Genomic DNA, 26,021 nt, shown 5'->3' on the forward strand with positions numbered 1-26,021 from the left:
GGATTATCCTGTGATTCTAAGGTGGGGAATGAGAAATGGGATGGTCCCTGCTGTGGGTGCTGAGCACCTCCTGGACTCCCAGGTGTGAACACCTTGGCAGGCTCAGCACGTCCTTCACCACCCTGGAAGCTGCTGGGGCTGGGATTTTAGAGAAAATCTCGTCCTGAGGGTGAATCACAACTGAAAGCCTGCTGCAAGGCTTCTAACCAGATAAGAGGGATCAAGTTCTCAATTCTCTCAGACTCATCCTGTGCAGGCAGCAGCTTTTCAGAGTGTGCTGCTCCCTTCCCAGGCTGCCAATTCCAGCCAAAGCTTTGGTGCCTTGAGTGGCTTGCCAAGGGTGGGCTTTGCCTGCCCCACGAGGTTCCTGGCATGGTGTGGGTCCAGCCCAACCAGCAGTGACCCCAACAACCAGCAGGTCGGGTTCAGGAGTTGTGGGAGCCAGGGATCATCCCAAACTGCCAGCCTGGGTGCTGCTACACTCTTTGGGGGTGTGAGGGTTTAACCATATAAACTATCTGGGCTGTACCAGCTGGAATCCTGGGCACAGGAGTGACCCTGGCGCAGTTCAGTTCACTCACAGAGCTGAGGAAACTCAGCCAGGACAGAGTGCAAGAATCCTTTCTTACAGAGAGCAATCACTGAGGACTCAGAAATCTTGCAAAGGGACAAGTCCCCAGTGCATTTTTGAGCCAAGGCTGTATAGGCGAAGTTTTCTTGACTTGTGACACACAAACCTCTCCCCCAGCAAAGGAATCACTCATCTGGATGGCAACAGCAGGAGCTGTGTCTTCCCCAGCAACTCATCCTCTGGCCTAAAGCCAAGTTCCCAATCTGATCAAGCCCATATCATTAATTACAAAACAGCAGTCACACCAAACTACATCTTAGGAATGTCCCTGACCCGTGAAAGCTCCCAGACTTTGCCTGGGAGTTGTTGTCCTGTGCCTAGCTCATGCCAGGGACTGTGATGATCATTGAAATCCAGCACCTGGAAATGCTCCTCAGCTTTTTGGTTTGCTCCCAGCTGCAATACAGCTCCAGCACTGACACCAGCAAAGTCCTGAAGGAGTTATTTTCTCTTCCCTGGGTTATTTTCTCTTCCCTGGGTCTCTTCCAAGCCCACTCAGCTCAGACAGAGGACCCCAGTCCTCTGAGACCCCCACAGGGAGGGTTGGCCAGCTCGTTCAAAAAGGTGGCTATAAAATCTTAATTATCTCCATTAGCTGCCAGCCTGCTCCAAGTTTTAGTCCCAGGGATGCCAGGAGGTTTCCTAGTAACAGCATGCAATCAGCCAAAAAAAAGAGGGAATTATTTATCAGAGAGCTCCTTGCCGTGCAGGAAGAGAGGATGGCAGAGGAAGGATGTCCCAGGGGCTCTGCAGGGAGGAGCTGCAGCTTCCAGCACCTCTGTGAAGGATGACAGGTTGTGGTGCTCCTGGAAATCATTCCTTTGGGCAAAATATACAGCCACCAAAAAATCTTCCTGGGTGGGAAAAGCCAGGATGTCACACGAGAGCCAGGCTGAGGTCCTGCCCTGAGCTAAAAGGAACATTTCAAACCCGGGGCTGGCTGTATATATCCAGCCATATTTCCTGGGAAAAGCCCTTTTTGGAGTTTTTCACCATTTTCCCATCCCACCTTGAGGATGAGCAAGGGCAGGGACTGATCTTGGTGCAAGCCTCGAGACTTGCCATGTGCCACAGAGTGAGGTGAAATTTGCCTCATTGCTCATGATTTCTTCCCAGTTCTGGCAGGGAAGGAAAGGATTTAGCACCAGGATTTGATTCCTAAGGGATTTCTTCACATCCTCAAAATGCCAGCCTTCCTCGTGGGCCCAGTTCAAAGCTACTGCCACAGAAGAAGAAAGGCTGATTGCTTTGTGTGCTTCCTCTCACCTGGAATTCCATTTCTGCAGAGCACCTTATGCACCAGCCTCCAGAGAACTAAACTTGGCCTCTGCGGGTTCTGGTCTTCTCACGTCCAGAAATTAATTCCCAAAGGACACACTCCATGATTTTTCCAAGGTCTAAGGTGGGGCTGACCTCCAGAGCTCTCCAAATCCTCCTTTTTTCCTTTTTTAAGGTGTGTATAAATGTTGGAGACATCTGAGGATGGGCAAAGATCAGACACTAGGAGTTTTTTGTAAATGACAGGCAGCAGCCCCACAATTCCGACCACAGAGTTCCATTAGAGCACTCTCATCCAGTCTCATGGATGTAAATACATTTATTTTCACTAAACAGCCCGTAAAATTTAATTTCTTCAGCTGCTGGTTATTCTCCTTCCCAAACACTGCTGTTCTCTGCAGAATCTTGGAGCAAGTCTGACCTACAGAAACTGAGGCAAAGAAGGGAATTCAACCTTTGCCATAATCACCCTTCGTGAGGCTGTCCCCCCATCCAAAAACCCGCACACATTTTCCATGGAGTGTGCTGTTAAAACACTTGCAACCCCTCTTTTTGTCACTCTCAGCATCCCTGGCCACTCTCTGCTCCAGCTGGTCCTCAGCCCTCCAGCTTTCATGCCTAAGTACCCCAGCCTTGCATTTGCACTCTTCTTTCATTTCCTCTCCTTATTTCCATTTCTTGTATGCTCCCTTTTAACAGCTCAGCTCACTAAGAAGTGTCTTAATTAGCCAAGGAGGCTTTGTGCTAGAATTCCTGATTTTCATGAGCAAAGGCAGGGTTTGTTCCCAAGCTCTGAATGAGTTTTCTTTTAAAATAAATCAGCCAGCTGTCTTGGACACCTTCTCCCCTTCAAAACAACCTCAGAGTTCCCCAAAAAGCTGAAGTCAACTTTCCTGAAATCCAAAGTCCTCTCAGCCTAGAGCTCCTCAGACCTCTCTCCAGGTGCAAGTCCAGTTACTTCACAGCTCTGAGAGCCCCCCCTGCCACCCCTGACCTCAATTTTCCTCTGCTCCTTCTTTATGAACAGCAGGTCAAACACTGGTGGATGAGGACAGGACTGACCACTCCACTCCCTGTGCTCTGCCCTTGTGACATCCAGCCTGGAGCACTGAATCCACCCCTGGAGTCTCAGGATAAGGACATGGAATCATTGGAGCAGGTCCAGAGGAGGCCACGGAGCTGCTCCAAGGGCTGGAGTTGCTCTGCTCTGGAGCCAGGCTGGGAGAGCTGGGGGTGTTCCCTGGAGAAGAGAAGGATCCAGGGAGAGCTCAGAGCCCCTTCCAGTGCCTAAAGGGAATTATAGAAAAGAGGATGAACAACTTTTTACATGGGCAGGGAGTAACACGAAAACGGGAACAGATCTAAACGAGAAGAGGGGATATTTAGATTAGATCTTAGATAAAAATTATTCAGGGTGAGGGTGGGGAGGCCCTGGCACAGGCTGCCCTGAGAAGCTGTGGCTGCCCCTGGATCCTTGGAAGTGTCCAAGGCCAGGCTGGGCAGGGCTTGGAGCAACCTGGGATAGAGGAACTTGTCCCTGCCCATGGATGAACTTCAAGGTCCCTTCCAACCTAAACCATTGTGTGCTTCTGGATTCATCCTTCCCTGGAGATTTTTAAAAGTTATCTGGACACAACCCTGAGTAACCTGCTCTAGTGAAACCTCAGACTAGGTGACCTCCAGTGTCCCCCCCAACCCAAACCTGACTCTGACCTGAAGCCAAACTGCCCTTGCCAGAAGTTCAGCTGCAATCCTTCAGCCACTGCTCGTGGTGGCAGGGGGATTTCAGATGGGCCCTCTGCACGCCCGGATCACGCTGTGTGTGTGCCCATCCCAGCCTGTACAGGACGCAGGGACGCGCTTTCCCTGGGTACCACCCTGCCTTCCTCCCACCCTCCATCACCTCACGCCTGGCATCGCAGCCCAGAGGAAACACGGCTTTTAAGGAGCTCCAGCCTGGCAGATCCAGGAGGTGCCGCGACGGCTCAGCCTCGCAGTTCCTTTCTTTCCCATCAGATCCCCCGGGAGTGTTTTAAGTGTTTTACTCTGCCTTCCCCGCTCCCCCCTGCGCCGCTTTGTTCCCCTTCCACCGCCCCGCGGCCGCGGGGGTTTGATCACCTGCGGCTCTTTAATCCCGATGTGCAGCTCCCTTCCACCTCCCGGACAGCAAAGAAAGAGAGGTTCCCTTTCAGCTTCTCCCCGTTTTGTCTCCGGGCCCTCAATACCCTCCTGGAGCCGCTCTGCCCCATCCCCTTGAGCATCCCGCCCGCACAAAGCTCTCTTTGTGCCGGCCTGGGCTCCGGCCAGCCCGGGCTGCAGGCTCAGCCTTATCTTTAGGCAGAGCCGGCTTTGCAGCTTCAGCAGAGCCACTCGAACGCTGTGAATCGTGCCAGGCACCCGAGGTCCTCCTGCAGCACTCCAAAAGTTCCCTGCCCCAGCCCCCACTGCCAAGAATTGCCCGATTCCCAGGTTTTCACTCGAAGATGCTGAGGGGACGATGCTTCTGCTGCTGTGGTAGTCTGCCATCCCTAGTGGCACCAGCCAGAGCGTGTTGGGCTGCTTGGCCAGGATTTGGGAAGGCCAAGCTGGCCTGAGCTGGCTCCTGATTCCAGCTCAGGATTCCTCAGGGGGTCACCCCGGTCTCCCGGAGTGATTGCCAAGGGGAGCAGGGGGAATGGCAGGGATCTCTGCCAATATGGGGTGTAAAGGTTTAGGGGGAATGGCAGGAATTCTGCCAATATGGAATGTAAATGTTCAGGGGGAATGGCAGGGATCTCTGCCAATATGGGATGTAAAGGTTTAGGGGGAATGGCAGGAATTCTGCCAATATGGGATGTAAAGGTTTAGGGGGAATGGCAGGAATTCTGCCAATATGGGATGTAAAGGTTTAGGGGGAATGGCAGGAATTCTGCAATATGGGGTGTAAAGGTTTAGGGGGAATGGCAGGGATCTCTGCCAATAGGGGGTGTAAAGGTTGAGGGGGAATGGCAGGGATCTCTGCCAATATGGGATGTAAAGGTTTAGGGGGAATGGCAAGAATTCTGCCAATATGGGATGCAAATGTTCAGGGGGAATGGCAGGAATTCTGCAATATGGGATGTAAAAAGTTCAGTTCACCCTGTCCAGGTACCTGGAGGGTTCCATGCCCTGCAGGGGCTGATTTCTTCAGGGAAGGAAATCCTCATGGGTGGATTCAAGGGATGCTTTTAAAATGGTTTTCCTGTCTGGAGTGGGCTCGGTGAGAGGGATCAGAGAGGGTCTGGGGGGATTCCCTCTAACCTGGCTTTACTTGGAAGGGAATATTCCCCTCTTCCTATTGATTCATCCTCAGCAGGCTGCAATTCCAGATTTCAGGCAAAGCACAGACTGGTCTCCAGGCTGGTTTTAGTCAGGATACTCTGTGAGTCCCAGAGGGAACCAATGCTGCTTCACTACTCCAGGAATGCCCTTAACCCCAAAGAAGGCCACATCTGACTGTCATTATGGGGTTTTTCCTCAGGGAACACCCTGTTCTCTAATTGCCAGGTGGTTGTTGAAAAGATTTTTGCAGTCACAGGCTGAATTTTTTTTCCCCTGTGCTGTTTGCAGGTGGAAATAATCTTTTTAGGGACATCAGTCCAGGGTATTTACCCACCTCGAGGACAAGCCTGAATCCTGAGGGCATATCCCTTGTCTGGCTTCTTCAGAAATTCCCTAGGAAGAGGAAAAGGAACAAAATTATCCCTTACATGTAAGGAGGAAACCTGAATCTTCAGTTCCCCAGCCAGCTCTGCCCGGAGGGGAAGAGAAGAGCAAAGCTACTCCCTCCAAAATCCAGGAGAGCAAGAAGTGAGGGCTTGAGGGCTGTGCCAGCAGCACACAAAGGCTCTCCAAGCAGGGGAGGGAGCGAGGAGCCAGCTCCGAGGCTGCTGGCCGGGTTGCCATGGATTTTGTGCTAATCAGCCCCTTTCTTGCTGGGAAGCAGAGGGAAAAGGAGGATGTGGAGCATGCAGGAGCTGCCTCCCTACCTGAGCCATGTCCTGCCACCATCTGCCCAGTGGATGTGCCAGAGCGAAGGGCCAAAATTCGCTGGTACAGGATATTTTGGGAAATGATGTCCCTGTGCCTCATTCCTGGCTGGGGCTCAGACCTGGCCATGCTCTCCTGCCCGGATCATGCCGCATTTGGGGTGTGGGTGCTGGTAAAGGGAAATTTAACAGAGAGGACAGCAGGGGCAGGATTTTGGGGTGTTTGTGTGAGCTGTGGGACATCTGCAGACCCCAGATGAGCCTCCAAAACCCTCCTGTAAGGGTGCACATCACTGTGGAAACCTGTGTGTGCTTTGCTGTGCCCTGTGTGGGGGCTGGTGCTGTGCCTGGGGCTCCCCACATTTCATTTGCAGATGGGCAGAGCCAGGCTCTGGAGCTGAACGTGAACCAGGGGAGGTTTTTATTGAACATTAGGAACAATTTCTTCACTGAAATGGTGGTCAGGCACTGGAACAAGCTGCCAGGGAAGTGCTGATGTCCCCAGCCCTGGAAGGAATTAAAAGATGGATGTGGCACTTGGGTTAATGGTGGGCTTGGCAGTGCTGAAGGAATGGTTGGACTCAAGGATTTTAAAGCTCTTTTTCAACATAAATTATTTCCAATATTCCTCCACTTCAGAGTGGCTTTTCATGTCTGCAGTCTCTTAGACATGGATTTATATATTAAAAAATACCAACCAAACACAAACAACAAACAAACCCACAAATCCTTAAAATTCAGATAACATAAAAAACATAAAATAGACAACTACTCAGTAGCCTGAAAAATATAAACCACACACATTTCTCAGTAGCCTGTAACCCTCCCTCTCTCCCTGGAGCATTTTTTGGGACAGCTGTTGACATGCACAGAGATTTTTTGAGAAGGATTGGAACAGATTTCCCAGGGAAGGGGTGGAGTCCCCATCCCTGGATGTGTTCAAAAGCCGTGTGGATGTGACATTTGGGGACGTGGCTTAGTGGTGGGTTTGGTAGTGCTGGGGGAACTGTTGGACTCCATTATTTCAAAGGTCTTTTCCACCCTAAATTATCCAAAGATTCTATGATTTTATGCCCATTCCCTGGGGTGGGGCTGCACACCAGCCCTGGGCACCTGCCCACGTGTCTGTGACTTTCAGCCACCTTGTCCCCACATCCACAGGGGATGCTCAGGGACAGGGAACAACCCTGCTGCTCCTGGGAGCTCGTGCCAGCACAGGCAGGCTGGAGGGAGGAGATCTGTGCTGGCTGTCCTTGGGGACAGCAGGTGAAGGGCATCTCTCTGGAACTGAAACAACACCTCAAGAGCCACTGTCAGAAGATGGATCTTCATGGCATATTTCATTCCCAAACCCCCTTTTCCTCCTTTGAACCAGCATTCCAAGCCTAGTCCTGGCACTCTTTTCTCCTCCTTTTCCTCCTCTCCCCTCCCAAGCATTCCCTCCAACACCATTTTTCCTCAGCTGTGGGGTTGAGTTAAGGGCAGATGTTCTTCCTCCATCCTGCCTCCCACCTGCCTCCAGGACCCCCTGCTCCAGCCCCTCTGGAGGGATGTATCCACGCCACAGAAAGCTCTGCTTGAGTAAGGAGCTGCTTGCTGGCTCACGTTCCAGTTTCTCTTTCTTCAGCATCCCAAACAATCAAATATTTGCCTTTCCCTGCAGCATCTCTTTGTACAGACAAGGACGAGGGGGAGTAGGGAATTGTCTCAGCTCGCCCAGCCCATCTGTCCCCTGTATCACTGTGGATCTCTTTAAAAGAAAGGACATCATTAAAGAGGAAATCAAGAATAGCTGTGCTGGTCTTGCTCTGCTGTTGAGTCATGTTCCCAGATATTTCTCTGCTTCATTTATTGCTCCTCCTGCACTGGCTGTATCCCAGGAAATCCCTCCTGGCTGCTGTGGGGTTTGGAGCACCACAGGCATGCAAACTCCAAGCCTGCAGCAGGCAGGAGCTGATTTTGGCTCTGCAAGGCTGATGAGGGTTGGAGAGCCCGCTGCCCAAAGCTCTTCTGGGCACCACATTCCTTTTTATTCCTGGATTTTTCATAATGGCTCTTGAGATACTCCTCCAATTCTGCTGCTGCAAAAATCCAGAACTGCTGAGGAGCCAGGCTGGGCTTAAAACCCACAAAACTGGGCTTGGAGGCCCTCTGAACTTTTTAAAAACATGGAAAAATCTCCCAAGGCTGTCTCTTCCACAAGATGCTGCTTTGCACTCCAAGGTTGTGCAGTTCAGGTGCCAAAGCCCAAAAACCAGAGGTTTGGATCACCCTGCACAAACCCATGGTTTTCCACCCAGGTCCTGCAGGATGAGTGGCAGCACCCCAAGAGCCTTCACAGGACCTTCAGCTAGAGCAATCCTCATCATGGCAATGGCCAAGGATTTCAGTGGGAAGGGATGAAGGCATCCTGCCTCCTCAGGATCTCATTTTGGAGGATCTCATCTTCACCCTGGGCCCCACTTTGAAGCTTCTGACATCAGTGTGAGGTTTTCATGAGTGAGATTTCATTTGATTCCTATGGACAGACCAACTCGACATGAGTTTCATCCCTTCCTTGAATCTCCAGAACCCCGGGGAGGATGCAGCTGTCCAGGAGGTTTTTAAGGTTTTTGCTCAAATCCAGGCTGGGAGATGAGGTTCTTGGGCCTGTGCTCAGCCTCCCCAGCCAGGAGCAGCCATTCCCCACCACAGCACCATGGATTCACCCCTGGAGCAAGGCTCACTGCGCTCCCAGTGCTTCCCAAAGGGTGCCTGAGCTGCGGGGCTGAGAAGTGGGAAGGACCAGAGCCACTCTGGGTTTTGAAACAGCAGCATTGTTTCCAAGGCCAGCAGCTTCCAGACCAAGTAAAAAACAACCCCAGGTGAATCCCCTGCTCCTCCTCCCTCTCCTCCAGCATTCCCAGTTCCCTTTTACCCCAACAAGGGAAATCTGAATGGGCATTTTGCTCTGAAGAGTGAAGGGAGGCAGGGAAGGGGGGTTGCAACCCCAGACAAAACTGGGTTAATTCAGCATGGAAAGGTTTTTGTCTCCCCGTTGCTCCTCTGTCAAGGGAAGACAGTGCTCCTTCCCCTCTCCATTGGCATTCCGAGCTCATTTGCTGCAGTGGGAGCTGCACAGCCACCAGCCAGGCTGGGAGGCACATCTGCATGGTGATGTAGTCAGAAATTCGGGTCTCCAAATCAATTACTGACCTTCTGCTGCTCCAGAAATTGCTCAGGATGGATTTGCATGCTGGGTGTGGGGAGAGGGAGAGGCTCAGCCTCGTTTTCTGCTTCTCTGGCTGCCTCACAGGCAGAGCTGTGGTTTATTTTTTGGGTCTGATTAATTGCGCCTTGTAGAAATTTGTCCTGATTTCCCTTCTCCTGGTATCAGTTTGGATTGCTGATGCACAAGCTGCTTTTGGAGTGTTTGTTTTATTCCTACACTTGAGAATGATGCTGATTGTGTATCCTGCTGTCACTCACCCCCTCTTCCCCCCAAACCTCTCTGGAACCTCCTCATCCCAGACAGATTTGATGGATTTGGTGAACCTCAGAGATGTCACATTCCCACAAACGTTTCTCAAGTGCTTTTCCATCAGTGCAGTTATCCAGAGGAGACTGAGAGGGTTGGGTTGTTCAGCCTGTAGAGGAGAAAGCTTCAGGGAGAGCTCAGAGCCGCTTCCAGAACCTAAAGAGGCTCCAGGAGAGCTGGAGAGGGACTTGGGACAAGGGACTGGAGGTACATGACAAGGGGGAATGGGTTCAAACTGGAAAAAGGGAGATTTGGGTGGGATATTGAGAATAAATTGTTCCCTGTGAGAGTGGTGAGGCTGTGGCAGAGGCCCAGAGAAGCTGTGACTGCCCCAGCCCTGGAAGTGTCCAAGGCCAGGCTGGATGGGGCTTGGAGCAACCTGGGATGGTGGAAGGTGTCCTTGCCCATGGCTGGAGGTTATATAGAGATAATCTTTACTTTCCCTTCCAACCCAAAACATTCCATATTTCAGAATCTAACACATGCTGGACACTGGCTACATCCACACCTGTGAAATGATCAGTGCCTGGACCTGCCCCCTGGCCCAAGACACCCCTGGCTGTGTCAGTGGCCACAGAGGAGCTGGGTATAACAACTACAGACCCATCTTTCCCCAGATCTTGTGAAGCAATGGATGAAACCCTCAGGGAACAGTTTAAAACTGGAAACATGAATTAGCTCTTGGCACAGTGGGCATCAGAAAATATAAGGATGTTTGGGATAGGGTGAGAAATAGTATCAAGGCCATAAATGTATGTTAAGACCAGGCTGGGTTGTCCTCCCTGTCATCCCTAACCCCAGGAATCATTCTCTCCAGGGATGAGGATGCTAAGGAAGTGCTTGAGGAAGGGCCCATGGAGAGCTCCTGCCCGTGGATGAACAAGCTCTCCCTAAAAAGCATCTCTTTGGCCAGTGTGGGCTCAAGGGACAGTGCTGTGACCCTGGAGATATTCCTACATCCACTCCTGCCTGTTCCACCCTGATCCTCACAGTCCCTCTTGGGGCTGATGCTCCTCTGCCCAAATTGTGTGGAATCACATCTGAGGGAGCCTGATGCCTTGTGCAGGCTGACCTAGAACAGAGACTAGAAGGAGTTAAAGAATAAAGTAGGGATTTATTAAAATACCTCAATGGATCCACCTTGGGCAGCACAGGAGCCCAGCCAGGGCTACACCCAAGATGAACCAAAATTGTCACAAAAATGGATGGCTGGTCATGGGGTCTCACACTTTTATAAGTTCTGCTCCATTTGCATATTGGAGTTAATTGTCCAATTATGTCTTTAGCCCATGAAGTCCCATCCTTCTTGTTTCTCTCTCTTCAGCCCTTGTTGTTCATGCTCTTGGACCTGAGATTTGGATCCTTTGTCGCTGGCCCCCAGCTAAAGAAGGAATTGTTCTGTCTCCCTACTCTGTGAAGAGAGCTCACCATCTCCTAATATGAAGCTCAGAATTATGCACTGAAGCAGTGCAGAATCTGAAAAACGTAAAATCTAAAACCTGAGGCTTCAACCCCACAGCCCATTTGAGGAGCAGGGAAGCAGATGGGGAAAGGCAAAGACATCTCACAGCGCCCAGAAATCCTGCAGGGAGGGAGACCTTGGAAAACTGAGGAAGCTGAGAGCTCATGGGATCAGAATTCCCCTCGGGAGCAGCATCCCAGCTCCGTGTGCCTCACGGGTGGAGCGTCGGTGTTCGCTGAGCCATGAACAGGCAGAGCCTGGTGTTGTTTGTCTCAATGAGCTGGTTATTAATCCTTGCAGCCAGGGAGGGATGATTTTGCATTTCCTTGGCAGTGTGGTGTGCTGGCAGGAGAGGAAAAGGCAGGAATGTCAGCTCTCCCCTCATTTAGAGAGGACCTGGACACACAGCCATTGCCACAGGCTGCTCATCAATCCATGGAGATGCTGAGAAGGCAGCTGGGGGGGTCTGGTCACTGCCAACACTCAGATCTTCCTAAATTAGAGGGGTGAAATCTGATCTTTTCAGGAAAAAAAAAAAAACAAACCACAAAAAACCCACAGAAAACCCCAGCCAGCAAGGAAATCAAGACTGTGCTCCCTCAGAAATCACTATACACACAAACAAACCTGCCCACGCACACAGTGTCAGATAAATAAATAAACATAGGGAGGTTTCTTTAGTTCTCCAAGGGTTTTGCCCTCAGCTCACTGACAGAGATCAGAGCATCTCCTGGATAATATCAGTGCTTGGATCACAGTCCCAGCAGGCACTGATGCTCCCTTCCTCAGATAAAATATCAGCTTTGGATGATTTTGGGTTTGATTATTTCAGTTTCTGTTAAATCCTACCCCTCTTTTCCTGGTTGCTTGGAGCTTACAGGAGAGGGAGGGTGGTGGGAAATGCTCTCAGGAGGTGAATGTCAGTGGTTGCAAGGTGGATTTGGAGGTGAGGGAAAAATACAACAGGAATCAAAGCACAACAGGATTCCCAAATGTTCATGTTCACCCCATCCCTCTGGGGTGGGGAATCCTGTGCAGGGAATCTCACCAGTGGTGCTGCACCCAGAGCTCAAACTGAGTGAACTGGTGGAGCTCAAAAGCTCCATTGAGGTTATTCAGATTCTCCCCCTGCATTGAAATATCCCCCCTGCAAGTGTTCCCTGGGGGAGTTCCACAGAGCCATGGAATGGTTTGGGTTGGAAAGACCTTAAAGTTCCTCCAGTCCCACCCCCTGCCATGGGTAGGGACAACTTCCACTGTCCCAGGTTGCTCCAAGCCCCATCCAGCCTGGCCTTGGACACTTCCAGGGATCCAGGGGCAGCCACAGCTTCTCTGGGCACCCTGTGCCAGGACCTAACCTTCCTCACAGCCAAGAATTCCTTCCCAATATCCCATCCATCCCTGCCCTCTGGCAGTGGGAAGCCATTCCCTGTGTCCTGTCCCTCCATCCCTTGTCCCAAGTCCCTCTCCAGCTCTCCTGGAGCACCTTTAGGCCCTGGAAGGAGCTGTGAGGTTTCTCTGGAGCCTTCTTCAAGTGGACTCCCCCAATTTGGATCTACAAGGACATTTCTGGGATCACCTGAGTCAGCTCAAAGAAAGAGCTGAGCCCCAAGAAAGGGCCCAGGAAGAAACAGAAGTTGCCAGTGCCCAAAGCAGAGCGAGGAGGAGGAGCCTTCCTGGCTTTGCACACAAGATTTTGAAGGATCACAGTTTCCAGCAGCACCTTTGGGGATGGGGCAGGACATCCATTGCCAGGGAAAGGTCTGATAAGGCCTCTCTGCCTGCAGAGATGAAGGAAGGCAGAGGATTTGCTGAAAGGGTTTCTGCATCCCCAGCAACCTTTGAAAAATCGCCTCTGATCAGGAAAAAAGGCAAAGAAGCTCCATGAAATGGGTGAATCTTTTCAGAGCTCCAAGGCTGCTTTTACACATTCACACAAGACTCCAAGACATTCCCACAACCCTTATCTTTTCTGCTTAAGTCCCTTTTATCTCCCAGGTGCAATTTTTCACTGATTTCTCTCCTCTGACCCTGTCTGCTCCCCATTCTTGCTCTCCTGGCTGTGGATACTCCCCATCCTGGTCTCATTTGGGATGTTCCAGGTGCTGAGCAAGAGGGCAGAGACACATCCTGATTACTGGATCTCAGGCACTCTCAGGCACTGCCATCCCTGCCCTTCCTTCAGTGCCAACAATGAAACATCTCCTGTCCTTCAGCCAGCAACCAGTTTTACTTAAAACCTTCAAAAACCACCTGTCTTTGAGAGCTGCACTCCCAGATCAGACATGGCTGTGATTTGTCACCTATTTCAGGGCACCAAACTTGCAGGCAAGCGAGTGACAAAGGCCTGCAGGTCATGTGGGCCCTTTTCTTTAGAAAGCCCCCAAAAATGATGTTTCAGAGCCTTGAGTTGGCTGCCGGCTCTGGTGTGGTTTCATTTCCTCCCAATGTTGCTGTGTAAACACTAATCAGTCCAAATTATTCAAATCACAACTGTCGAGCATGGAAGGAGCGTTAATGAGGAAAAACAGGGAACAGATTGGTGGAGCAGAACGTGTCCTTTGGCTGGAGGTTGGTGGCTCCCATCCAGCACATGCAACTCACACCCCTTCCTCTGCCACAGCCCTTGGAAATCGATCCTGCTGGGAGAGAGCTCTGGGACAGCTTGTCCAGCCCCAGGGTGCCTGGATGGCCAAACTCCAGGGGATATTTCCCATCAGGAATACGAGTTCCTTGGAGTCTGACTCCAACATGTTTTGGGTTGGGAGAGACCTGTAAGACTATCCCAGTCCACTCACAGCCATGGGCAGGGACAACTTCCACTATCCCAGGCTGCTCCAAACTGGTCTTGGGCACTTCCAGGGATCCAGGGGCAGCCACAGCTTCTCTGGACACCCTGTGCCAGGGCTTCTCCACCCTCACAGGGAAGGATTTCCTTCCCAATATCCCATCCATCCCTGCCCTCTGGCAGTGGGAAGCCATTCCCTGTGTCCTGTCCCTCCATCCCTTGTCCCAAGTCCCTCTCCAGCTCTCCTGGAGCACCTTTAGGCACTGGAAGGAGTTCTGAGGTCTCTCTGGATCCTTCTCTTCTCCAGGCTGGACACCCCCAGCTCTCTGAGGACAAGTCTCCAAAGCCCAGGGCTGGAAATTACCATTTCCCCACACAATCCAAGAGTACCACGCCTGCAGAGCTGCATTTACTCATCTCCACCCCTGCCTGGCTCTGTTAGACCAGGGAGATGATGCCAGACACGAGGAGCAGGCATCCATCCTTCCCCAAAACTTCACACAACATGGCCAGGCCCTTCTTCGTCCTCCTTCATGGCCTTGCAGGTGTTTAAAACTCACCTGGACATGGCCCTCAGTGACCTGATTTAATTAGACCTGCACTGATCCAGGCATGGAATGAGATGAGCTCCATTAATTCCTTCCGACCTGAATTATTCCATGACTTTAAATTGCTGCTGTGGTTTGCATTAATAAAATAACTACTACCAGCCACCAGGCCAGGAACAAATTCCTGCCCTGGGGGCTACATCTGGTGGTTGGTTTATTTTTTAAGGTAAAGTTTTCCAGATCATTTTTGGACATCAGTGACATCAATACCTGGAATAAATGGGAACCACTCAGCCAGAAAGGTACTGGAAAAAAAGCCTTGCAGGAGGCTCTTCAAAAGTGGGAATGGAATCTCTTGGGAGCTGTTCAGATTTAGCAATAGTGGAGCAATTTTCATATTGGAGCAATTTTCCAAAAGCGAAGCAGGTGTTACAGGTGGAAAGGGTAAAGTGACTTCTGAGGAGGGGCAAATTCACATCTTTCCATGGAAACCTCTTGTTTTGTGGAGAAAGCCAGACAGAAATCACTTGCATCCATTCCTTCATCCCACTGCAGCATGAATTAAAGCTTCAAGTCAGCCCTTGAAGCTGATGTTTAAATTACCTGGAAATATCCAGACATTAAACACTTGGAGCTGCTAAAATAGGGTCAGAATAAGAAAAATTACACTTGGGGAGGGAATGAATGAACCCATCAATCTCTAGCTTCAGGAAGAGCAATTTTAAAACCTTCAGGGGCAAGAATTTCAGATTTGGCTGGAGCACCATGAAGCGCTGCACCCAAGGTGTTGGGGTTTCCCTCCTTACTTTCCTGGCAGTCCCGTTTTCCACCTGTCTGGCCCAGAAAGGTGGAAAATCTGGGTTTAGCATTGTGGCCCTGCTTCCTTCTCCTGTGAAGTATGAAAGGATCTGTTGTCCCCATCCTTGCTTCAGAGGCAGCAGCATTTTCTTGAGACGGAAGCCAAGGCTGTGTCCCGAAGCTGGAGGAGGTGTTGGCATTTCCCAGAGACTGACTGGAACCCTGTCTTCCACCCAAGCTCAACTCAGCTGGAAAAGTGCTTAAAAATGGACTCACTTCCCAGAAATGGGGCAACCCCCTGCTGCAAGGTGCTGTTGCTGCTGATATGAAATTGTTGGGATGCCGGATTATTTTATGGCAGTGAAATTCAGTGCTGGTGAATGAGCAGAAGGAAACAACAGATAAATTCAGGGATATTTTGAGGCACAGCCAAATCCTTCATGGTGAAGGATATTTTAGCTTTGCCTCCTCCTGTTGTAACAGAACAATGGGCAATGAGTTTAAGCTGAAGAAGGGTTGATTTAGAAAAGATTAAATAAAGAGAGATATTTTTTTACAATGAGTGTTGTAAAACACTGGCAAAGGTGAGAAGCCAGTGTCCCATCCCTGGAAGTGTCCAAGGCCAGGTTGGACAGGGCTCAGAACAACCTGGAAGGTGTCCCTGCCCATGGCAGGGTTTTTGGGCTGGATCACCTTTAAAAGTGCCATCCCTTCAAATCCAAACTATTCCATGATTCCATGATTCTCTGCAATCCACAAGCTCTTTATGCTTTTCCTGGTCTGTTCTATTAACAAGGCTCTGTGGTTTGTCTTTATAGGGATAATTTCTCCAAAACGAGACATCTGAATGCTCTCCACTGTGCTTGGCTCCAGCTTTTCCCTGAGAATTGTGAGATCAGCTCATGCAACTCCAGAGACTCCTGTGCCTCCTCCTGGTTTCCCACCACAAAGGAAACCAGTCCCATCCGTGTCCCCATGCACCTGATTTTCATCTGTCCAAGCTCCGCTCTAAGTTGATCTTTGCACTGGAGCTAAACTGAGGTTGGGATTATATTTACAATCCCCAAATGTCCTCTGCTAAAATCCCTGGGGTTAGCAAGGATGTTCTCCAGGTTGGTGCAGGCTCCTCTCCTCCAGTCAGACGCTGCACCCACATCAGTGAGGTGGGTTGGGGTTGCCCCTCAGCCTCCAGCACCCAAAATCAACCCCTTTCAGATGCAGACACACAGAAGATCCTTGGATTTTGTATTTCCTGCAAGCTTTCAGGAGTCTTTGGTCCTGGGAGAATGGTGGGTTGGTGGAAATTAAGAGTTTAGGAGCTGTTATGGTGTTGTTACGGCCAGAAAAGGGGACCTTTTCCAGTGGGAAGGATTTTGGGAGGTAATTTGGCCCATTGGTCCCATCTGATGTAAGTCTGGAATGAATCGAACCCTTTTCTGCTCAGGGACCCACCTTGCCCACCGTGACACCACACGGCCAAGGTGGCCCAAGGAGCCTTGGCTTTGACCGAGTTAAAGGGCAAAGGGAGTGAGGATTGCTGCTCTCTGTCACAAAATGTGTCCTCAACAGGTCCTGGTCTCGATGCAGCTCTCCCTGCTCATGGCAGGGGGTTGGAATAAATGACCTCTAAAGGTCCCTTCCAACCCAAGCCACGCTGTGACTCTGTGAGAGTCTGGAGAGTCTGGGTTGGAAGGGACCTAAAGATCATCCAATTCCATCCCCTGCCATGGGCAGGACACCTTCCATTATCCCAGGGTGCTCCAAGCCCTGTCCAACCTGGCCTTGGACATCTCCAGGGATGGGGTGGCCACAGGTTTTATCAGAGTTCTCCATCTCCATGACACCCTGCAGGTGTCATCAGGAAAATCCTCTGGCTTGGCAAAGGGAGCTCCGCATCTGAGAGGCCACACAGACCAGCCATGGGAAAGGAGTCCTGGTTCCCTGACTCTCCAGCATCCTTCCCTTCAAGATTTGAGGCAAAACACCTTTATTTTGCAAGCAGTGGCACCAAAACCAAGTGAGGAAGTGTCACAACCCAGCTGGAGATGTCCATGGTCCTCCACATCCATCTCCCAGCCTCCAGGAGCCCTCTCTGCTGACACAAACACAGCAGTGAGTCCCACTCCATTTGCACAGAGCTTTATATAAGATTTATATGGGACTTCACCTCCTATCAACCCCACATTCTCTGAAGGAAGCGTGGCAGAGCTCCTCAGAGGGCAGGACACAGTTCATTAGCGTGGAATTGCGGGACCAATTACAGCAGGAAAGCTGAAAGAAACTAAAAGAGAAAGGTCAGCCCCAGCCCCCAGCTGCCAGGTCATGTCCAGGCCTTTGCACAGTCTATGGAAATGCAAAGGGAAGTCTGACGGCTCCAGGAAGGGTAATTAGCTCGCAGTGATGAGTGGGAGACTGGGGACAATGTTAGTGCAGCATAAATCATCTCCTAAACAAGCCTTGTTTATTTATTATGGGCTCCCATGACCTGTGCCCTGAACTTCAGTCTGCCCCTCTGCTCCCTTATCCACTCAGCTCTGGGTTTTTCCTGGCTGGGTGGAAGGCTGTGGGTTATAGCAGGCTCACTGAGCCCTTCAGAAATCGAAAGAGATCTGCAAAGTGCCTTGAGAGGTTTTTCCAATTATTTCCCTGCCTTTAGGGAGAAGAAATGACACATAAATCCAAGCTGGCAGCATCCACGTGAGGGTTTCAAGTACCACACCCACAGGGTGGCCGTTACCTTCTGCCCCAGCTGCCCTGGGTTTCCTGTGCCACAGGCTGAAGAATCCTCTTTATCCCTGCTTGATTCCATGGTTGCACATCCTTATCTCAGTCTTTTCACCCCAGGATGATGCTCGTGTTTTGGAGAGAGGATCACAGAATGGTTTGGGTTGGAAGGGACCTAAAGATCATCCAATTCCACCCCCAGCCATGGGCAGGACACCTTCCACTATCCCAGGGTGCTCCAAGCTCTGTCCAACCTGGCCATGGACACCTCCAGGGATGGGGTGGCCACAGGTTTTATTAGAATTTTCCATCCCCATGACACCCTGCAGGTGTCATCAGGAAAATTCTTTTTCCCAAAAAAACCCCATTATATTCAGTCCACCACCCCCTTATGCACAGTACAGTGGGTGTTTGGGTCAGTGGGATCCACCCTGGCCAAATCTCTGCCCAAAACTGGGGGTGAGAAGGTGCAGAGCAGGAGCACAGTCCTGAGCTTGCCTGCAGCCCTTCCTGTGCCACTGGAACTAAATAAACTCTTTAATAAAGCCAGGTTTCTCAAAAAAGGGACAATTTCCAGGGAATGTGCTTAAATACGTGTATTTAATGTACATCTTGAAGCAATCTGAGATTAGTGAGACCTCCAAGAGCAGAGTGGGTGTGTCCAAGGGGTTGGGATTGGGGCAGGGTGGGCTCTTGGTGGTGTTGGAGCAAAAGTGACTTGTCCCCTGCTCAGCCTGTCCTGTGAATGGGACACAAGAGTCAGCCACGGGGCAGCTGTGCCCTAAACTATGCAGATGCCCTATAAATAGATTCCGTTTCCTGCTAGAGCCTGGTTGCTGCTGTTTCAAGCCAGATCTTGATGCTGGAGTCCCCAAGGAAAGTGGAGAAGAGGCAAGAGTGGCCCTCAGTACAGCCCAGGCTGACCCCAGCACCAGCTTTTCTCCAAGGCAGAGCCCCTGTCACCAAGCTGGGGAAGGCCAAGACTTCCTGGGACTGAAGACAACTCATCTCCTTCTTGTTGAGATGTGATAATTCCCTCTCTTTATTCCCTTTGACTTTCTGCATCTCCCTGGAAGAAGAGTCCTGCTGAAAGGTGAAGTGCCTGCTTCATCCAAGAAAGGGAATTCCTTCATCTCCATCCATTTTTTAAAGTAGCCCAGGGAAATATTTGCCAGGTTTAGTTGGCTTTGAGCAGCCTGAGGTAGTGGAAGGTGCCCCTGCCCATGGCACGTGGTTGGAACGAGCTGGTTTTTAACATCTCTTCCAACCCAAACTGTGCTGTGATTGTGTGATTCCACCTTGGAGCAAGCACGTGGGAATGGGAGCTCTCCTGGCAGGGCTTTGATCACTCTCAAACCCACAAGAGCATTGGCAGAATAAATCTTACTGTGAGTCCTTCCTGCTGCTGGCCCTGGCTCTTCTCCCTGTTCCATGCCTGAGGATTCTCCAGGCAAGGCTCGCAGGGAGCTCTGTGCAGTGCTCAGCTGAGGTCAGGGGGAGATGATTGTCCTCAGTCTCACAGTTCATCCGGCCACCAAAAACATCCTGCCCTCCTTTACCTGCCGGTTTTTCCCACTGGCATTGTGCCGTGGGGTTTCCACCAGTGAAAAAAGGGAGACCTCAGGCTGGAGAGGGTCTCTGGTCTCCATCAGTCCTTGGCCAAGCCTCTCATGGAATGGTTTGGGTTGGAAGGGACCTTAAAGATTATCCAGTGCTCCCCCTCCCATGGGCAGGGACAAATTCCACCATCCCAAGTTACTCCAAGCCCCAGTGTCCAAGCTGGCCTTGGACACTTCCAGGGAAAAGTTATAAGTGTATAAACAAAATATCCCCAGTGTAACTAATTCAGAATTAGAGTTCTGGGAGCCAAGGCACTCTGCAGGTGCCACTCTTTGCTGCAGCTCAGACTGGGTTAAACTCAGCTCAAACTGCCTGGTTGTCACAAAGCAATTCATTAACTTAAATTTGAGGGCTGGTGCCTCCGACTCAGAACTCCAGGGACTTTGTGCTCCTGTTTTGATTGGGACTTGGGGTTTCAAGGAATGAGGGCTACTGTGCCCAGACCTCATAGAAATCACTGGAGCCATTTTTAGGTTATGAATGGCTCTTAAAGAAGAGCTTTGAGATACTGAACTGCCCCTTTGCTGCCCAGCTGTGCCTCTAACCCATCATTTTCTATATCCAGACACACACAAACACAGCTCTTTGTCCCTTCCAGATAAAATCTGGCTTTCTCCAAGCAGCCAGGGCTCAGTCTTTTTCTCCCTCTGACCTGTAAATCCATGAGCACTGTGGCTAAGGGGGTCCCTAAAGGTGACACAAAGACCCTTTGCCTCCTCCCAGCTCCTGGCACAGCTTCCACGCTGTTCAAGCTGGGTTTAAGACCCCTCAGACAACCCCTCAGCCTCTCCCTAGACCTCTTTCCCTGAAAGTGGCCATGTGGCAAGCACATTTCCCTCTCTCTCTCTCTCAGGATTTTTCATAGAGGTGCACAGAGAGAAAGAGAAAGCAATTTCTATTTCTGCTCCTTATTTTTCTCATGTGGACTGTTTTTGGAGAATTTTTTACTTTTGGTGATTGCTTGATTGGATTCTGGTGAGGATTGTTTGAGCCCAATGGCCAATCCAACCCACCTGTGTCTGGGGTCTCGAGAACAGGGTCATGAGTGTGAGTTAGATATGGTAGTTAGAACAAGTAAGTTTGTAGTTTTAGTATCTTCCTTTATATAGTATATTAATGTATTATAGTATAGTTGTAATAAAGAAATCATTCAGCCTTCTGGAGTCAGACATCAGCATTTCTTCCCACCTGGTTCACCTGCATTTACAACAGCATCACCCCATACACTCAAAGCCATCCTCAATGTCCCCCAAGGTCCCCATCCATCCCTTACTGCCCTCCTCCCACCTCAATCTGCTCAACTCTGAGCAAAACCACTGAAAAAGAAAGTGTGTTCCTAGCTCCAGCCCACAGGGAGAAGGTCTGGGGAGCTAATTATAAACTCCTGCATCAGAGCCATCAATAATTCAGGGAGCTGAAATGGAGCTGGAGACGAGTGGCAGGACTGGGCTCATTCGGTACCTGAAGCCCCCCTGGTCAGGGTGGCCAAATACCAGTGAATTAGTGGGATGCAACTCTGTCACCTGTGCATTTCCAGGGCCAGACACCAAATTCAGGCTCCCCATCCTTCCTCCTGCTTCACTCACAGGTGAAGGTGGCAGGATCCTGCCTCTCTCTAGGTTTCAAGCCACCAAGCTCCAGGTTTCCTCTTAAAAAAGACACACGTCCCATTTACCACCTCTTCCCACACTGAGCTCTGCACTTTTGTCTGCCCTGGGGTAAGATTTTGAATTTGTTAGAATGGGGTTTTGTTCATGAGGTTGGGGTTGCAGTATCCATATAGCCAGAAATCCTTCTCTCTTCCCATCCTTGAGACATTGGGTTGGGGCTGCCACATCTTCCTGAGCATCCCTTAAATTCAGAGGGAAGGAAAACCGGAAGGAAAAAGCCTGAAGCTGAAGTTAAAAGAGCACATGGGATGTGTTTTGCTAAACTGTGAGTTCAACCCGTCCTTGGATGCATTTCCCACCGGCTGAGCTTCTGGGTGGACTCACCAAAACAGAGGGATTGGCATTTGTTGAGGCAGGTAAAAATGGGATGTAGGTTCCTCATGCCACAGGAGAGGGGACAAAGGGACATCCCAGCAACAGCACAGACCACTCCATGCAGTTAAAATACCAGACAAAACTCACACAGGGTTTAAAATTACGGTCCTGGCTATTCTGGGATGTGTCTCCATCCTGATTTAAACATTCTGCCAGCTACTAGGAAGAAAATTAACTATATCCCAGCCAAAACAGCTGGAATCAAGGACCTTAGAGCTTTTCCAAACTTTAATTCTATGAAACAAGGACAGTCTCCAAAAAAATTAGGGCACTGGCATGCTCTGAACATCCTCAAATATGGTTGGGACCAGCTCCAAAGGGGTGCTTGTGTAATTTGGGGTGTCCCTGCAGAGGTGAGAGCCGTTCCCTGCAGCTCTCACAGCTCTCAGCTGAGGCTCTGGCTCCCTCTCCTGACTCCTTTCACCGGTCCAGCCATCCTCTGAAAGCCAGTGGGGAAAACATTGGGATTGCTTTTCATCCATCAGGTCGAGGCCAGGGACACGAACAAAACCTTTGAGTGGCTCAAGTGTCCCCAAAATCCAGTTGTGGAGATGGTTCACCCACTGAGGTTTCTGAAGGAATAACGGGGTGCAATGTGCTTCCAAAGCTCCTCCAAAAAACCCTGTTAAACATGTTGGACCAAATCAAAACACCAGCAGCACCGTGCCAAGCATGGCCTTGCATTTTTGGGACATGTCCCACAAGCCTACAGCAAGAGCCTCCCATGTCCATCTCCTCCCAATGCATCTGTGCTTTCATGGGGGACAGATCCTTTTGCTTCTCCAAGCCTTGGTGCCCATCCATATCCTGGGATGGGTTCCATGGCCTCCTACCTCCCCCCAGAATCCATTCCAGACAACCTGCAGCTCATCCTTGGGATGTCTATCCTGAGGAAGGTGGAACCAGGAGAGCAGCAGCAGCGATGAGGCAGAGGAGGGAACATCCCTGAGCCAAGCCTGGGGGTCCAGGGAAGGAACCCTGAAGGATATTTAGGAGAGGCTCGTGCATCATGGAGATAAACACATTAAAAGATGAATTAGTAGCTCCAGGAGCAAGGAAATCCTCTGGAAAACAAAATATTACCTTACAAGGCAGTGCTTGGTCTCTTCTTGACCAGGCTTGTCCCCTCTGGGGATCACAACAACATTACAGGGTTCTATCCTCCCTTTGTCCTTGTCCTGGATGTCCTCTGCCCCCCAGTCCTGCTCCTCTGACAGGCTCCAGATAACACCAGCAGATGGCAAGACGAGCCCACATTTTGGGCTGAAAGTAACCACGAGTGGGAGAGGGACCTGGGAGCCACCTGTGCCAGGGTGGGGCTTCTCTTGTGTCTGATATGTGGTTCAGCTCACCCCAGGGCATCTCTCTCACTCCCTCCAGCTGCTCCTGCCTCAAATTTTCCATTTATTTGGCATTTTTTTGTTTCTCTGACTCTCACTGAAGTAAATCCTGGGATGCAAACATTGCTAGGGAAGGGCTGATGTACAAATGGAGTAGCACTCCATGGGAAGAAGGCTGTAAAATACCTATAGCATGGGAGACTCGGGGGCAAAAAAGGGGAATGGCCAATTTTCAAGACCTTTAGGAAAAAGATTAAAAAGCAATGCTGGTCCCATGTATCATGTCCCAGCAGAACACCTGGTTGTGGCCCTTGCCTGAACTTGACCTTCTTGGGAGAGATTTGATTCCCATCCCACCACTTCCCATTCCCATTGTTGAGAATTAACTGAGATTTATTTCAAGAAGCTCTTTCAAACTCTCTCTCCCTCTCTTCCTGTCTTCTATTCCTCTTGCTTATTCTATGATTCAACGATTCTGTGATTCCATTAAAATAATAACACATCTGGGGAGGGGAAAGCTGCTTTCACATAAAGGAGTGTATCCCAATTGTGCATAACTATCATTTCCCCTTGAAAAAACAAAACATTTAAATGTCCTGGCAAAATCCAGTACTGGGGGAGTTTTGAATCACCAGCTCCTGCTGTTGTCATCATGCACAAGGTCCTCAAAATCCAGGGTGCAGGGGAGAGAGGATGTGATAAAGCAAAGCAGCTTTTTGGCCTGAGCTCAATGTGTGAGGATGGAGAATCCTCCACCTTCCCACTTCTTCAAAATCATTCTTTGAGCAGCATCTTTGAGTTTAAAGAAGGATCCTGGGTGAGATGTTTCTCTGACACCAAGCTTGGACATGGAAAAAACTTTTCATAGAATCCCAAACAGGTTGGAAGGGAACTTAAAAACTATCCAGTTCCACCCCCTGGCATGGTCAAGGGCACCTTCCTCTATCCTAGGCTGCTCCAAGCCCCATCCGACCTGGCCTTGGACACTTCCAGGGATCCAGGGACAGACACAGCTTCTCTGGGCAACCTGTTCCAGGGCTTTATCACCCTTACAGCCAAAAATTAATTCCCAATATCCCATCTAGCTTTGTCCTCTTTCACCTTAAAGCCATTCCCTGTCTCCAGTTGCTCCATCCCTTGTCCCAAGTCCCTCTCCATCTCTCCTGGAGCCCCTTTAGGCCCTGGAAGGGGCTCTGAGGTTTCCCTGGATTCCTTCTCTTCTCCAGGCTGGACATTCCCAGCTCTCCCAGCCTGGCTCCAGAGCAGAGGGGCTCCAGCCCTTGGAGCATCTTCCTTCCAAAGACTTCTCCCACCCCAGCAGTGCTGCTTGCCCCAACCACACCCCAAATTTGTGCTGCATCTTCTATGCCCAGAGCACAGCAACCCCCATCACCTCCGCTCCAGCCTCCCGGCCAAACCAGCACCAGTTATTCAATGGCTTCTGGGGAGAAGACAAGTTAATCTTTAAATTAAACTTTCCACTTCAAAAGGCGCCTCAGCAGGTGGAGACCCCTGCCCTGGCCAGACAAGTAAAGCTGTGTCTGCCTCCAAGTGTCCTGGAAGAGATGGAGAGGCAGCTTCTGGTGGAGTGGCAGGTGGCTGCCATGGAGGGGATTCGGGAACTGGCAGGAGAGACGCACAAGCCTCCAGCCCAGCAAATATCTGATCCCCAGCCATGGAGAAAAAGCCATCATAAAAAGCATCAGCCAGAGCCATGAGTGGAGTCTTCTTGGCAGTAGATGGAGCAGTGCTGGAAGAGCATCCAGGCTTTGAGCTCAGTGTGAGCGGCTCTGTTGTCACTGCATCACCATCATCATCATCACCATCATCATCATCATCATCATCATCATCATCACTGCATTCAGAGTCTGAATCAGGGCTGAAAACTGAAATAAGGCCTTTCAAACTGCCAGAGGGCAGGGATAGATGGGATATTGGGAAGGAATTCTTGGCTGTGAGGGTGGAGAGGACCCGGCACAACTTGGCCAGAGAAGCTGTGGCTACCCCTGGATCCCTGAAATTGTCCAAGGCCAGGTTGGACACTGGGGCTTGGAGTACCCTGAGACAATGGAAGGTGTCCCTGCCCATGGCAGGGGGTGGAACAAGATGATCTTTAAGATCTCCTCCAATGCAAACCATTTTATGGATCTACTATTTTAATGTGTTTGCTTAGAATTAAATTACAATTTATTATATTTGCCTCCAGCCTACAGCCAGGCAGGAAGGCTGGAGGTGAGAAATCTGCTCCTGACACTGATCCTGGGACACGCTGCCAACAGAGCAAACACCCCGGGGTCACAAGCACCCAAACCTCTGCTCTGCCACCCACAGCGTGCACAGAGAGACCCTGCTGCTCTTGGTCAAGGGACGGGGCAGCTTTTCCACCTGGAAGGGCTGAGGGTCCTGTGGATGGATGGATGGATGGATGGATGGATGGATGGATGGATGGATGGATGGATGATGGATGGATGGATGGATGGATGTGGATGGATGGATGGATGATGGATGGATGAAGGTGTTGCTGTTTTCTTGGCAGCTCCTCAGCCAGACAACATATTAACAGCAGCTCAACAAACTTCTGGGTGGGCCCAGTGCCAATTAGGGCTTTGCAAGGCCTCTGCCTTCCATGGAGGTGGAAAAATTAATGGAGAAGTGAGAGGAGAGGTGGTGGGGCGAACCAGAATATTCTTCACAATGTGGTTTAGTGGGAATGATGGGATCCAGTCAAAGGTTGGACTTGATGATCTTCGAGGTTTGTTCCCACCTTAATGCTAATATTCCATTCTCTGTTTCTGTGATCAGCTGTCCTGGGCTTGGATGAGCAGGATCTGCACCTCACTAACCCTTCTTCCTCTTCCTGCTACTCTCAGTTTTGGCAAATTCAGCTCTGATCCAACTGGGAATTAGTTTTATTTCTTTTATGTGTCAGCTTCCACACTACATTGAGGTGGGTGAAAGATTGTGGAGGAATTGGGGTTATCCCCAGTTTACAAAGTATATTTTCCTCCACCAAGGCCAAGTGTGTCTCTTCATCCCTGCCTCAACTTCAGACCTGCTTAAACCACACCTAACCATGGAAAAAACACATGAAATAATGAACGAGCAATTTATAGACCTTTCCTCCTTTTACCTTCCCCAAAGGCACATGCAGCTGGGAAAAGTGTGGAAGCACACGTGTATCCCCCAGAATGGGGTTGGACTCTGGCAAAAGGAACATATTTCAATATTAGACACCAACATCAATCACAAATCCCCACCAAACC

The 26,021-nt window shown here is 50.3% G+C and overlaps 1 long non-coding RNA gene across 1 annotated transcript; it reads right to left on the reverse strand.

Moving 5' to 3' along the window:
* Positions 1-2,205: 2,205 nt before the first annotated feature.
* LOC116183504 (uncharacterized) lies at positions 2,206-4,151 on the reverse strand. The gene is made up of 3 exons (XR_004148138.2): positions 4,028-4,151; positions 2,972-3,196; positions 2,206-2,339 (listed from the first exon to the last, which is right to left on the reverse strand). It is a non-coding gene; the product is annotated as an uncharacterized LOC116183504 (long non-coding RNA).
* Positions 4,152-26,021: the final 21,870 nt, after the last annotated feature.

Source organism: Lonchura striata, chromosome 3, assembly GCF_046129695.1.
Source record: "Lonchura striata isolate bLonStr1 chromosome 3, bLonStr1.mat, whole genome shotgun sequence".
NCBI classification, from domain to species: domain Eukaryota; kingdom Metazoa; phylum Chordata; class Aves; order Passeriformes; family Estrildidae; genus Lonchura; species Lonchura striata.